The sequence below is a fragment of the Apium graveolens genome, chromosome 7, assembly GCF_009905375.1.
Source record: "Apium graveolens cultivar Ventura chromosome 7, ASM990537v1, whole genome shotgun sequence".
Lineage (NCBI taxonomy): Eukaryota > Viridiplantae > Streptophyta > Magnoliopsida > Apiales > Apiaceae > Apium > Apium graveolens.
The window spans coordinates 172,263,621-172,278,539 of NC_133653.1; positions in this window are offsets into that span (position 1 = coordinate 172,263,621).

The window sequence follows — 14,919 nt, forward strand, 5'->3', positions numbered from 1 at the left end:
ATATTTAATCTTTCTTTCCTGCTCAGAGCGTCTGCCACCATATTTACTTTGCCTGGATGATAGTTGATGGTACAGTCGTAGTCCTTGATCAATTCGAGCCATTTTCTTTGCCTCATGTTCAATTCCTCCTGGGTAAAGATATACTTTAAACTCTTGTGGTCCGTGTAGATCTCACACTTCTCTCCATACAGATAATGCCTCCATATCTTCAATGCAAATACTATAGCTTCCAATTCCAGATCTTGAGTTGGATATTTCTCTTCATGTGGTTTCGGTTGTCTTGAAGCGTAGGCTATCACTTTGTCATGTTGCATCGAAACACATCCTAATCCTTTATACGACACGTCACTGTAGATCACGAAGTTTTCTCGATCATCCGGTAAGACTAACACTGGAGAATATACTACTATGTTCTTTAATTCCTGGAAACTCTCCTCACATTTCTCATTCCATTAAAATTTCTGGTTCTTTCTGGTGGGCTTTGTCAATGGCATAGCTATCTTCGCAAAATCTTGTACAAATCTCCTGAATTAACTTGCCAATCCCATGAAACTTCTTACTTCTTTTGGTGTTTTTGGTCTCTCCCAGTTGATTATAGCTTCAATATTTGACGGATCCACTTCCACTCCTTTATTGCTTATCACATTCCCAAGAAATCGTACTTCTTTTAACAAAAATTTACACTTTGAAAACTTCGCGTACAATTTCTCCTATCACAGTGTCCTCAGAACTATCCTCAAATGCTCCACATGCTCTTCTTCTGTCTTGGAATAGATCAAAATATCGTCTATGAACACAATTATGAATTTATCCAGATACTTCTTGAATACTTGATTCATCAGATCCATAACAGCTGTTGGTGCGTTGGTTAATCCAAATGCCATTACCAAAAATTCATAATGCCCATATCTGGTTCTGAATGTTGTCTTCAGAATGTATTCTGGATTAATCTACGATTGATGATATTCGGATCTTAAATCAATCTTGGAAAACCATACAGTGCCTTTCAGTTGATCAAACAAATCATCAATCCTTGGCAACGTATACTTGTTCTTAATGGTCAGTTTATTCAATTCCCAATAATCAATACATAGCCGCATACTCCCGTCTTTCTTCTTGACGAATAATACTAGTGCGCCCCACGGGGATACACTGGGACTTATAAATCCTTTCTCCAAAGATCTTGCAGATGAATTTCTAATTCCTTTATCTCCACTGGTGCCATTCGATACAGAGCTTTAGAAACTGGTTCTGTTCCGGGTGCTAAATCAATCGCAAACTCAATCTCTCTATCGGGAGGTAACCTTAGAAGATCGTCTGAAAAGACATCTTGAAACTCATTGACAACTGGAATTACTTCTGGTGTTGGAAATTTTTTGTTGGTGTCTATCATATGGGCCAAATATGCCTCACAATTCTGACGCAACAACTTCTTTGCTTGAGCTATCGTTATGAACTTCTTTTCTTACTTACTCCCTCGAAATATTACCTTCTTCTTACCATCCAAGGTCTGAAGTCTTACTTTTCTATTCTTACAATCAATCTGAGTGTTATTCTCTGACAACCAATCCATTCCTAAGATAACATCAAATTCTCCCAACTTAAAAGGTATTAAGTTGGCATAAAAATGATGTCCAGCTATCTCAATGTCACACCTCGGGCACACTCGGTCGACGGGAACTTGATTCTTATTAGCTAATTCTATCATTAACGCTTGTTCAAACAATTCAACTTCGCAATGCAGTTTATCGATAAAATCTTGAGAAATAAATGACCTCATAGCTCCAGAATCAATTAAAACTTTATCATCTATGGAGTTAACTGAAAGCGTACCTGCAACAACGTCAGAACTCTGAACAACATCCTTCATTGTCATGTTGAATGTTCTGGCTTTGGGTTGAGCTTGTGGTCTTTCAATCCTTGGCACACCCTGAGATTGAACACTTGTAATCCTTGGTGTGTTACTTGTTGTACCTTGTGTTGGGCAATTTCTGGCGATATGCCCTGGCTTCCCACACTTATAACAAATAGTTCCCAAATTCTGGCCTTGGGTCGGATTCGGACACACATTAGCAAAGTGTCCTTTCCTGCCACCCTTGAAACATGTCACATTGGCATTACAATTCCCAAAGTAATTTCTACCACAAAACTGACAATCCGGTATTAGTGGATGATTGGGCCTCTGCTAATTTAAATTCTGAAAATGGTTGCCTTGTCCTCCATTTCCTGATTATGTTCTTCTGAATCCCACATTCTTGTTACCTTGAAACTCTGGCCTTCTATTGAAACGACCCTAAAAATTACCTTGTTGCTGGCCTCCTCCTGATGTTTCTATTTTCCTTTTCTTTCCATCCTTTTCTCTGAGACATGTCGCTCCTGCTTTCGATCACCATCACTTTCTGAACCACTACCACATATGAAGTCAACTCAAACATGGCCACTCTATTCTGAATCCAAAATTTCAATCCCTGATCAAACCTTCTTGCTTTCTTTTCATCTGTATCAACCTGATCTGGCACAAACCTCGCCAACTCAGTAAATTTAGCTTCATACTCAACAATAGTAAGATCACCCTGGGTCAGGTTCAAGAACTTGATCTCCATTTGATTCTTCATGTACATCGAGAAATACTTCTCCAGGAACAACTCTATAAATCACTCCCAAGTTAAAAACTCACCTCCTTCCCACGCTCGTGTGGATTCCCACCAGTAGTTTGCCTCACTCTTCAGAAAGTAGCTGGAAAATTTGGTCTTTTGTTCAGCTCCTGTCCGACTAGGTCAAAAGCCTTCTCAATCTCTTCAACCCCATGCATTGGCTTCCACGGGGTCAGCACTTCCCTTGAACTCAGGTGGTTTCACAGCTTGAAATTGCTTAAAAGTTACCGCAGGTGATGTTGCTGCTTGTTGCTGCTGTTGCTGTTGCTGCTATTGTTGCTCCTGCGTAAGATGCAACATCTGTTGCTGCATCAGTCCCAACATCTGGACAATCGCCGGATCTGTACGGCTCTCGGTACGATCCTCTCCTGAATTACTTCTCCTCTTTGGTGTCATTATTCTGGTAAGAAACAAGCAACATGTATAATAATCTATCAAGCAAAGTGTCAAATATGTAGCAATCCTTTACCATATAAAAATTCTCAAGCATTATCTCTTTTCAAAATATCATAAACTTGCTACCATATTAACACATGCGACATGATTATCACATAATCCTGCTTATTATCTTAAGAATAATAACACAAAGAAATTTTTTACGAAGGATTATCCAAACCTCTTAAACTCTTGCTTAAAATCTCAAATAAACCAACAAACGGTGGATAGGGTTGCAACACAACCTTCCACCCTCTTTCATCACTTCTTACTATCCTCAGAAATCAACAAAATAGCAACACAATGGCACAAAATCCTAATGTTGAACACAAAACAGGAAACCTGAACAACTTAGCTATAAACCAGCCCAATAACCTAAATTTAACCCTATAAGAGCTAAACTACACGCGCTTATCTTATGTGATCTTCCTATGACTCACTTATGACAATCTTAAGCCTGGTTCAGTGACCATAACCTGTAGCTCTGATACCAACCTGTGACGCCCTCCAAACCCGGGGTCTATATTTGGGGATCACTAACTAATAAAATAAACACAACGGAATAAAATAATAGATATGACCCCTTGCATGCAAATGGATCGATCACAGGTTATTGTGTGGAACATGCACTAAACAAACCGAATGTTGTTATAAGCCATAAGTCTATTTAGTTTTAGAAACTCTTCAAATTTTATTACAACCCTCTAGACTATTCAACATCCCAAACAGTCTACCTGGAAAACACACCACACTATTTACAAGCACTCGACTTCTGATCAAACCTGGAACTCAGGCCTGCTCTGGCCTAGCTGAAAGAATCAGAATAATAAACAAGTATGAGCGAAAGAAATGCTCAGCAAGCAGTATAAGGTGTGCTTGAAATGATAAACCAAATTTTGATAATAACTGAATAACAGGATAAAACCAGTGATATTTGATCAACAATAAAAGCTAAACAAGCAAACAATAAAAGAAAATTTTTAGATTGGAATCTAACTTCGACAGACGTACTATCACATGTTGATCAGCCCGTGTGATAGCACTGGATCATGGTTCGTAGAAACATATCCCAAAATACGAGTACTCAAATAAAAAGGCAATATATCTTCCTGTGGCACAAATTATATCATAATATTTTATATGATGCATAGCCCTTCGCTGGAACGTCCGTCCCCGTCACTTACGCATTCATCTAATCCATAAAACATTTTGATCAAAGGAGCCGAATCAAATGACATCCTTAACAATATAACTTACCATTTCTCATGGTCCATAGCTATCTCAATAACTGATGGAGAAATAACCAGAACAATTAGTTATTCGCTAATCTCAATTCAACGTTCCACTATATAGAGTAATTTGTAGCGAAGTATAAAACGTTTAACTATTCTGAACTTAAATTAATATAGAAACTGAAATAATAGATTTCAGAATCAATATCACTTGAATGATAAGTGAATATATAGATATTTGCATAACAAGATTCATAATAAACATCACTTGAACAATATGTGAAAGTAGGGATACTTGCCTGGTATGCTTGGAAACCTTTCACTAAACCCTGGCTTATAACTACTGGTTACTAACTCTATCGAACCCTTGAATGCACTCCTTGATACTTGATTCTATAAACAAAAGGACTATCTTAATTGATAGAACCAAACTCAATTGACGTAACTATACGTCTTGACGTCTACCCGATCATTTATAACTAATCATGGCATTTTAAAACTGTAAACAGATAGCATGCATTTCACATAGCACGTAATCATGGTATTCGTATAACACATAATCACATATTTCATGTAACACATAACTCAGATCGTCAAAACATAAGTCTCAGTACGATTAGAATCAAAATCAGGTAAAAAACAGTGCTTATTGATCACATACCGACTCAGAATGATACATTATTCAAATTACAATACATTACAAAAGAAATTAGGACTTGAAAGAATTTTTATTGAAAGCGTAATGTTTTTCTGAGTCTGTACGCATTCGTTTCATATTAAATGGACGAACGGTTCATTTATTATGAATAAATTAAGATTTAAATGGGAATAAATCAATTAATAATATATTAATTGATTTATAAATACCAAAATATAATTTTTAAAAGTTAAAAAAAACAATTTTTAGGATTTATTTGAATTAATTATAAGTAATTGTATTTTATTTAACTATTTATAAATAAAATTAATTGATTAAATGAATTAACCAATTAATTAAATCTATAAATAATTAATTAAAATAAATTATAAATAATTAAAATAAATATGGATTTTTGAAAATAATAAAAGAAATATATTTTGAAATTTAAAACAATTATGATAGGGATAAATAAATTATGTTTGTATAATTAAAAACTGCATTAATTGTACAAACTGTGGGCTGCCAGGCCCAATAAAAAGATATATGATACTCAGACCAGAAAGGTTAAGCCTGATGGACCAGATCAGGTCTGATGGAATAAAAAAGGCCCAAAAGCCCTGATTATTAATTAATTTCGTAATTAATTAATAAGGGACAAATCAAATGTTGAAAAGAGTCCCGATAAGGATATAAATCCTTGGAGATTAGCCTCAAGGGGACCTAAAAGGATAAGGAATCAGTTTCCTACTATCTAGGACTACAAAGTCCATTCTAATTATGAGACTTGCCCACCAAGTCTCCTATACCAAGTCCAATTCAAGGACTCCCAACATCTATATAAGGGGCCTCACCCCACAAATCAGAACTACGTTTTTTGGCTTGATTCTCTAATTCACAGAGATACGTAGGCATCTCGTAAAGGCAGATTGAGTCACGAAACACGAGAGCAGCCATTAAAAGGCCTTGAGCTCCCGAATCTTAGTATTAAATACAGCAAGTAATAACCTTGGTTTTTTATCCATAACATTTGGCGCCGTTTGTGGGAAACACAACAACAACCATGTCGAGAACACGGAGAACAATTGGAGCTCTAGAGGAAGGAACACCATTAGAGGCAACCCAGGTGATTTCATCAACCGTGGAGGTTCCTCCCCATTCAACTTATGCATCTACTCAGGGGGAAGCCCAGACAGAGGCAACTCATCCTCAGCCACAAGGGACAACTCCCCCGACTATTCAAGGTACGAATCCTCAAGTTCAACAAATACATATACCTGTGAATTCTCGACCCGTCGGGTATGAATATTCAACTATTGTTACTACTAACCCCCCTTATGGGATGCCCCTTCATCCTGAGGTTGGAGGAAGCGGATATGCTGGGCGAAGCGAAGCACGAGGGCGGTCGCCCCCTATATACGAGGTTTGGATCCTATCCCTGAGGATCGGGAATTTTATGGTCCATACACTGAGAGAGACTCCGAATCTTCGGATGATGAAGTGGCCCCGAGAAGGAGGCGTCCTGGAAAAGAGCCAATGGCCGATGGAAGGCAACGCCCCCAAAGCACCCCAGGGGCGAATCCCCAAGAAGTGCAGGAAAAGATCAGGGCTCATGAGGCTGAAATCCAAAGGCTGAGGCGTGACTTGGAGGCTCACCAAGCCACCAGAACCCACATACCTCCTAGGGGGAGAAATCCTCCTCCTATCATAGACCTGGATGGTCCGGTAAGAAGAAGGGCTGCTGTCCCAAGAACTGATCCAAGCAATCTCCTTCCCCTTGGAGATCCTGATGATCCAACTCCACCCTTCACAGAAGAGATAATGAATGCCCATATCTCAAGGAAATTCAAGATGCCCACTATCAAAGCCTATGATGGCACGGGAGACCCCGCTAATCATGTTAGGACATTCTCTAATGCACTGCTGCTGCAACCCGTGAACGATGCTATAAAATGTCGGGCCTTTCCTCAAACCCTGTCGGGTATGGCTCAAAGATGGTACAGTCGCCTACCCCCAAATTCTATTGGATCATTCAGAGAATTAAGTTAGGCTTTTATTAAGCAATTCATCAGTGGAAGAGTCCATGAGAAAAGTTCAGCATCTCTTATGAGTCTTGTGCAGGGAGCTAAGGAATCCTTAAGAGATTACCTGAATCGTTTTACAAAGGAGGCTTTAAAAGTCCCAGACCTTGATGATAAGGTAGCCATGATAGCACTGCAACAAGGAACTAGGGATGAGTTTTTCAAGATGTCTTTGGCCAAACGACCCCCTGAGAGCATGTTGCAGCTCCAAGAGAGGGCAGGGAAGTATATCAAGGTTGAAGAAAGTATGAGGAAGACCGTAGTAAGTAATGAGCCCACTGGAGGCGAGAAACGAAAAACTGATTTGGAGTATATCGCTAAGGACAAATATCCTAGAACCGAACAAAACCCTGATTCAACCCCCAAGAAGGGAGGACCTGGGCAAAAGTTCACTGAATACGCTAAGTTGAATGCTCCCAGAAGTCAGATTTTGATGGAGATTGAGAAAGATAGAGATATTCGCTGGCCTAAGCCCTTGAAGGCTGATCCCGCCAAGCTAGATAAGGGCAAGTATTGCAGGTTTCACAAAGATGTTGGCCATGACACCGATGAGTGTAGGCAATTGAAAGATGAAATTGAGTTTTTGATTCGAAAAGGAAGATTGAACAAGTATACTGGAGATGGAGGGGACAGAAATAATAATGGAAGGAAGAACTTTGAAGATCGTAGGAGGGACCAAGACGATCAGGGGCGAAACCCCCAGCCTAGAGGACCAGTTATAAACACCATTTATGGAGGGCCGAGACCTCGAGGGCCTGTGATAAACACGATCTTTGGAGGTCCAACTGCTGCTGGATTGTCCAAAAATTCCAGAAAGGCATATACTAGAGAGGTTATGCATATTGTTGGAGAAGCCCCGAAGAGGGCCAGGACAGAAGTAACATTGGCTTTTGATGATTCCGACCTAGAGGGTGTGAAGTTTCCCCATGACGACCCGCTGGTCATAACACCAATAATAGGAAATAGCCCGGTTAAGAGGGTCCTTGTGGATAATGGTGCTTCTGTGGATATCTTGCTCCACGACACCTTTCTAAGGATGGGGTATAACGACACCTTTGAGGGCAGATGGAGTCAGGGGGCAGGTTCTTCCTATTGAAGATATGGATGTTCGAGAAAATGATGAGAATAGAGGAAGGCCAGCAGAAGAATTGGTCTCGGTTCCTTTATACCCCGAGAATCCTGAGAGGACGACTTTCATTGGAGCCACATTAGAGGAGCCCCTTAAAGGGAAGTTAGTGAAATTTTTGCAAGAAAATAGTGATGTGTTTGCATGGTCAGCAGCTGATATGCCAGGCATAGACCCGGAGTTAATTACTCACAAGCTAAATGTAGATCCAAGCCGGAAGACAGTGAAACAAAAGAAAAGAAATTTTGCCCCGGAAAGACAAGAGGCTATAAAGCAGGAAGTGGAAAAGCTCTTAGAGGCTGGATTCATTGAGGAGATTCAATTTCCGGAGTGGTTAGCAAACCCTGTAATGGTGAAGAAGGCTAATGGAAAGTGGAGGATGTGTATAGACTTCACCGATCTGAATGATGCATGCCCCAAAGACTGTTTTCCGCTGCCTAGAATTGATACTTTGATTGATGCTACCGCTGGACATGAGATGCTGAGTTTCATGGATGGGTTTAGCGGATACAACCAGATCAAAATGCATAAGGATGACATTCCAAAGGTATCATTTATCACTGACTTTGGTGTTTATTGTTATCTTGTTATGGCGTTTGGTCTCAAGAATGCAGGAGCCACCTATCAAAGGTTGGTGAATAGAATTTTTAAGGATCTTATTGGTAAGACTATGGAAGTCTATGTTGATGACATGTTAGTCAAGAGTCTAGTAAAGACTGATCATATAGCTTATTTAAGGGAAGCTTTTGAGGTCCTGAGGTACCACAAGATGATGTTGAATCCGACGAAGTGTGCTTTCGGAGTAGGATCTGGAAAATTCTTGGGATTGATGGTCTCGAAGAGGGGAATTGAGGCAAATCCCGATAAAATAAAGGCGATCCTGGACATGGAACCCCCCAAAACTGTCAAGGATGTTCAGAAGCTCACAGGAAGGGTTGCTGCGTTAGGACGATTCATCTCCAAGTCAGGAGACAAGTGTTTGTCATTTTTCAAGTCACTGAAGAACATCAAAGACTTTGTATGGAATGAGGAAAATCAGAAGGCATTTGAAGAGTTAAAGAAGTATATGGGCCAGGCCCCGTTGTTGGCCAAGCCAGTTCTGAATGAAGTTTTATTTTTGTACTTGGCTGTTTCAGAGAGCGCCTTGAGCGTCGTGTTGGTTAAGGAGGAACTGAAAGTCCAGAAACCCGTATACTATGTCAGCAAAATTTTGCATGGTGCTGAGTTGAATTATTCAGCCATTGAGAAATTCGCTTTAGCCTTGGTAATGGCTTCAAGAAAGCTGCGTCCTTATTTTCAAGCTCACCAAATTGAAGTGCTAACAAATCAGCCACTGAGAAATATCATTCACAGTCCCAAGGCAAGTGGGAGACTGATTAAGTGGGCAATAGAGTTGGGAGAGTTCGATCTCAAGTATAAGCCACGTACGGCCATAAAAGCCCAGGCACTAGCTGACTTCCTGGTGGAATGTACCATACCCAACCAAGAAGTCGGGGGGCAGGAAGATACCATACCTCAAGACAAGGGAGTCGACAATGGGGACAAGGAGAAAGAATATTGGGTTCTCTATTTTGATGGAGCATCAAAAACAAATTCCAGTGGAGCAGGGTTGGTTTTGCAAAGCCCTGATGGATTCTTAATTGAGTATGCCATGAAGCTAGACTTCCCAACAACAAACAATGAGGCAGAGTATGAAGCCCTGATTTCTGGCCTTGGTCTAGCTGGGACACTTAGAGTCAAAAACTTAAAGGTCCGTGGAGACTCGAAGCTGATCATATCCCAGGTAAAGGGAGAATTTGAGGCAAGGGATGATACGATGGCTAAGTATGTTCGCCTAGTAAGGGCTGTGATGACCCAATTTAATGAATGCCATGTTGAACACATTCCAAGGGAAGAAAATGCTAAAGCAGATGCGCTATCAAAGTTTGCTTCATCTGAGATTGAAGAAAGTTCAGGAAGTGTGTACTTCCGTGTTTTGAAGACACGAAGCATAGATGTTAAGCTTGTGGCTCCCGTAGGCTTGGGGACGTCATGGATTGATCCCATCAAGGCTCACATTCAGACCGGTTGGTTACCAAGCGATGCAATTGAGGCACGGAAGTTAACTGTTCGAGCACTAAGGTACTCTTTGATAGATGGGATTCTATATAAAAGATCTTTCGTGGTTCCTTACCTGAGGTGTCTCAGGCCCGATGAGGCACGCTTGGCTCTTGAAGAAGTGCATGAAGGTATTTGTGGACAACACCTGGGGGGCAGGGCCTTGGCTCATAAAATAACCCGTTTAGGCTTCTATTGGCTAGAAATGATGGCTGATGCCAAAGAATATGTGAAGAAGTGTGATCGCTGTCAGAAGCATGCACCAGTTGTTAGACAACCCCCCGAGATGCTGACCTCTATCAACTCGCCTATTCCCTTTGCCATGTGGGGGATGGATATTCTAGGGCCTTTTCCTATGGCCACGGCACAAAGGAAATTTCTGATTGTAGCCATTGATTATTTCACCAAGTGGATCGAAGCCAAACCCTTGGCCAAAATCACAACTAAGCAGGTTGCACAATTCCTGTGGGAAAACATTATGTGCCGATATGGAATTCCCCGTATCCTCGTCACTGACAATGGAACACAATTCAACAATGAGGAATTCAAGAAGTATTGTGAAGAAAATGAAATTGAGTTACGATTCACCTCTGTGGCTCACCCGCAAGCCAATGGGCAAGCAGAGGTAGCAAATCGGATAATCCTGGATGGACTAAAAAAGAGGATCGAGAAGTCAAGAAATAATTGGGTGGATGAGATACTTCCAATATTATGGGCCTATAGGACTACCTGTAGAGTCACGACAGGAGCAACTCCTTTCATGTTGGCATATGGGGCAGAAGCAGTAGTTCCCGTGGAGATATCGCATTCCTCTCCAAGGATTCAGACTTTCAATACTGTAGAAAATGAGGAAGGGCAGATGTTAGCCCTGGATCTAATTGATGAAGTGCGAGATGAGGCACATGCAAAGATAGTAGAATATCGGAAAAAGGCTTCATTCTATTACAACCTAAGGGTTAAAGAGAGATTTTTTAAACAAGGAGATCTAGTCTTGAGAAAAATAGAGGCTTCTGGTGTTAGACAGAAAGGAAAGCTTGCCCCGAATTGGGAAGGGCCATACAGAGTCAAGAGCGTTCAGGGTAGAGGAACCTACAAGCTGGAAACTATGGAAGGTTTTGAAGTCCCGAGGACCTGGCACGCACAAAACCTGAAGGTTTACTATGTGTAAGATAGGAGAAGTACGATTCTCACTTGTCATTGACAAGTAGGTTTAAAAGCACCTTGAAGCTTTGCTTGCATAGGATTTTATATTCCAGTAAAATTTACATTGTCTAGTTATTGTTGATTAGGGTCGAACCCATGCTATGTAAGGTTTTGGAAAACCAGACTTCATATTAAAGAGTTTGAAATTATTTCTATCTAAGGATGTTTAAGGTTCAAATGCATATTAAGATTGTAAAGATAAAACAGAAAAAGGCAAGAAAAGCAACGTATAAAACATAACCGCGAAGGGTAACAAGTTCTGATATAAATAAAGTTCAAAAAGAAGATATACAAAAAGCTAGGCCTTGGAAGGATGAGATTCCTCAGAACCACTATCCGAAGTCTCTTCGGAAGTTTCAGTCGTTTCTTCGGATGTCTCGGTCGTCCCCTCCGAAGTCCCTGTAGAAGTTCCCTCGGCAGAAGATGATGGCTGTTGAGGCGCTGCTTTGGGAGATTCTTCCACCCTGGCCTTCTTAGCAACAGGCTCGAATTCCTCCTCGGGGGAATCTTCCTCCTCTCCATCCTTGATCATACCAGCAAGCTTTTCAGTAACACCTCCAAGCTCTGGAACCCGCACTGGGCAAGGAAAGGGCAACTGCTCAAGGACCTCGGGAAACTCATCCTGGATGGCCTCCACAGCAGCGTCCCAGCCTTCCTTATAGCTAACAGGATGAAGAAGGGCGTCATGCTCCACCATCAAGTCTTTGAATTCTTGAGTGTCCATCCAGCCATCAAAGGCTTTTTCCTTCTGCGCCTTCAAGATGACATTTTCAGCCCGGGCCGTCTCCAGGTCAGAAGTGGAAGAGGCCAATTGAGCTTCAAGGGCCTCAATTTTTTGATTGGCCTCCTCCAACTTCTTGTTGGCATCTTCCAGGCCAACCTTCCAAGCCTTGGCTTGGTGAATAGCCCCTTGAAAATGGGCGTTAGCCTGCAGGAGAAAACAGCAAAGGTTTAGAAAAGAAAGAAAAGAGAATTGTAAAAAGCATAAGTAAAGTACATACCGTCGCCAGAGCTTGGGCTCCAAACAGCTCATTCCCCTCCAAGTCCTGTTGAAGGACAAAATCTTGATAATCCACCGGGGAAATGAAATGCTTAGACCATTCCTTGGACAGGGCCGTGCTGCCCACAATTGAGTCCTTGCCCCGGATCCCCCAAGCAGGTTGAAAGTAGGCACCTGGCCTCTGCTTGGTGCGCAGAACTTGGCTGGGGCCTTCCTCATCTGGCTCCGTCGCCTGAAGAAGGAACTCCGGGAAGCGGTCACCCAGTCGAGGGTCCTTAAAGATCTTCCCGGCCCTCTTCATCCTGGTTGTCTCCAGGTCCTTCGGCTTGGTAGCCTCCTCAATCTTCTCAGCCACTGCAACAAACAAAGTCAGTTGAAAATCAATGAAATAAAAGTGCAGGAAATAAAGGAGATAAGAAAGGGAACTTACTTTTCTTATTAACGGGCGAAAGGCCGCGTTCTACCAGGACGGTCTCCCGGATAAGGTGGGTGTGAAGTTTCCCCATGACGACCCGCTGGTCATAACACCAATAATAGGAAATAGCCCGGTTAAGAGGGTCCTTGTGGATCTTCCCGGCCCTCTTCATCCTGGTTGTCTCCAGGTCCTTCGGCTTGGTAGCCTCCTCAATCTTCTCAGCCACTGCAACAAACAAAGTCAGTTGAAAATCAATGAAATAAAAGTGCAGGAAATAAAGGAGATAAGAAAGGGAACTTACTTTTCTTATTAACGGGCGAAAGGCCGCGTTCTACCAGGACGGTCTCCCGGATAAGGTCCCAACAATGGGAAGTGCCGTTGTCTTGCGTAAGGAGGTTGAAACCTCTAGCCTCCTCCTCAGACAAAGTTATGTCATTCGGGCTCCCGTCTACGGCCAGCCCAAAGGATGATCGAAACAGGGAGCCCCAATCTCCACCTTCCCAAATAACAAACAAAAAATCTTTCTTCCACCCCAAGTTGTTGTCAGGGATGGACTTCCCATTTACGATATGGGGGATAGTGGGGCGCTGGTTGATAGAAACCCAACCCGGACTTTTATCAGGGCTGTTTTTAAACTGAAAAATCTTCCTGAAGACAGCAACAGATGTGGGGACGTTGTGCTTGGCGCATTGCGACAGATAACACAGAATCAACCTCCAGGAATTAGGGGGAAGTTGGCAAGGGCTGATGCCCACATCAGCCAGTAGCAAAGGAATGAATGGATGAAAAGGGAGTCTAATACCTGCCCTCAGAGTATCCCTATAGACGCATAGCGCGTCCTTCTTCCACTGACAGGCCCTGTCGGCCGGACCCGCAAGAACCAGCTTAAAAGGCTCCTTGATTTTGAAGCAGCTGCTCAACTTTTCCAGCTCCTTGGGATCCCGTAAAGCACTGATATGATCGTGCGCGTCCAGATGCGCATCAGACGGATACTCGTCCCCTCGAGTGTTGATCATGTCGATTAAGGAAGTATACCTCGATCGAATAGGAAAATCATTGGACTTTCTAGCCACGTTCATCTTGGCCAAACGAGTCATTCTTTTGTCAGCCATCTGAAAAAAAGTATGAGGCATGTAAATAGGCTATCTTAAAAAGGCACACAATGGAAAAATAATGAAAAGCAAAGGGAGGAATCTTACCTGAAGAAGCGCTCCTGAAAAAAGGCTTTGAGCTCCGACTTGCTGTTATTCCTCTGAGAATCTTAGCAGGAAGATGAAGAAGAAAACTAAGAAATGAGAAAGTGAGGAGTAATAGCCTTTCCTCATTCCTTTATATAAGAGGAAAAGGAAGTTGAAGGGACGAAAAGCCCATTGAGGACAAAAGCCCATAAGAAAAAGCCCAGAAAAAAGAATATTCCAGAATATTCCAAGGAAGTCTAGAGCATTCTTAACAGGGTGTATTAAGCCCAGACCAATAAAAGAGGCCCAATAAGATTTGAAAAGGCCCAATAAAAGAGGCCCAATAAGATTTGAAAAGGCCCAATAAAAGAGGCCCAATAAGATTTGGAAAAGCCCAATAATAGAGGCTCAGAAAAATTTAATAAGGCCCAACAAAAAAGGCTAGGCCCAAATCCAATTAGGATTTGGAAAATACAATACCCTAAATTAAAGCTAAATAAAGAAGGCTAGTGGAAGACCAGGAACCAGGTCGAAATCCAGGTCGTGAATCCTGCCCGAAATCTTTCGAGCAGACACCCGAAAATAGCGGGTAAAAAAGACCAGAATCCAGGTCGAAATCCAGGTCGTGAATCCTGCCCGAAATCTTTCGAGCAGACACCCGAAAATAGCGGGTAAAAAAGACCAGAATCCAGGTCGAAATCCAGGTCGTGAATCCTGCCCGAAATCTTTCGAGCAGACACCCGAAAATAGCGGGTAAAAAAGACCAGAATCCAGGTCGAATTCCAGGTCGTGAATCCTGCCCGAAATCTTTCGAGCAGACACCCGAAAATAGCTGGAATAACGGAACTGAATTGAGGTCGA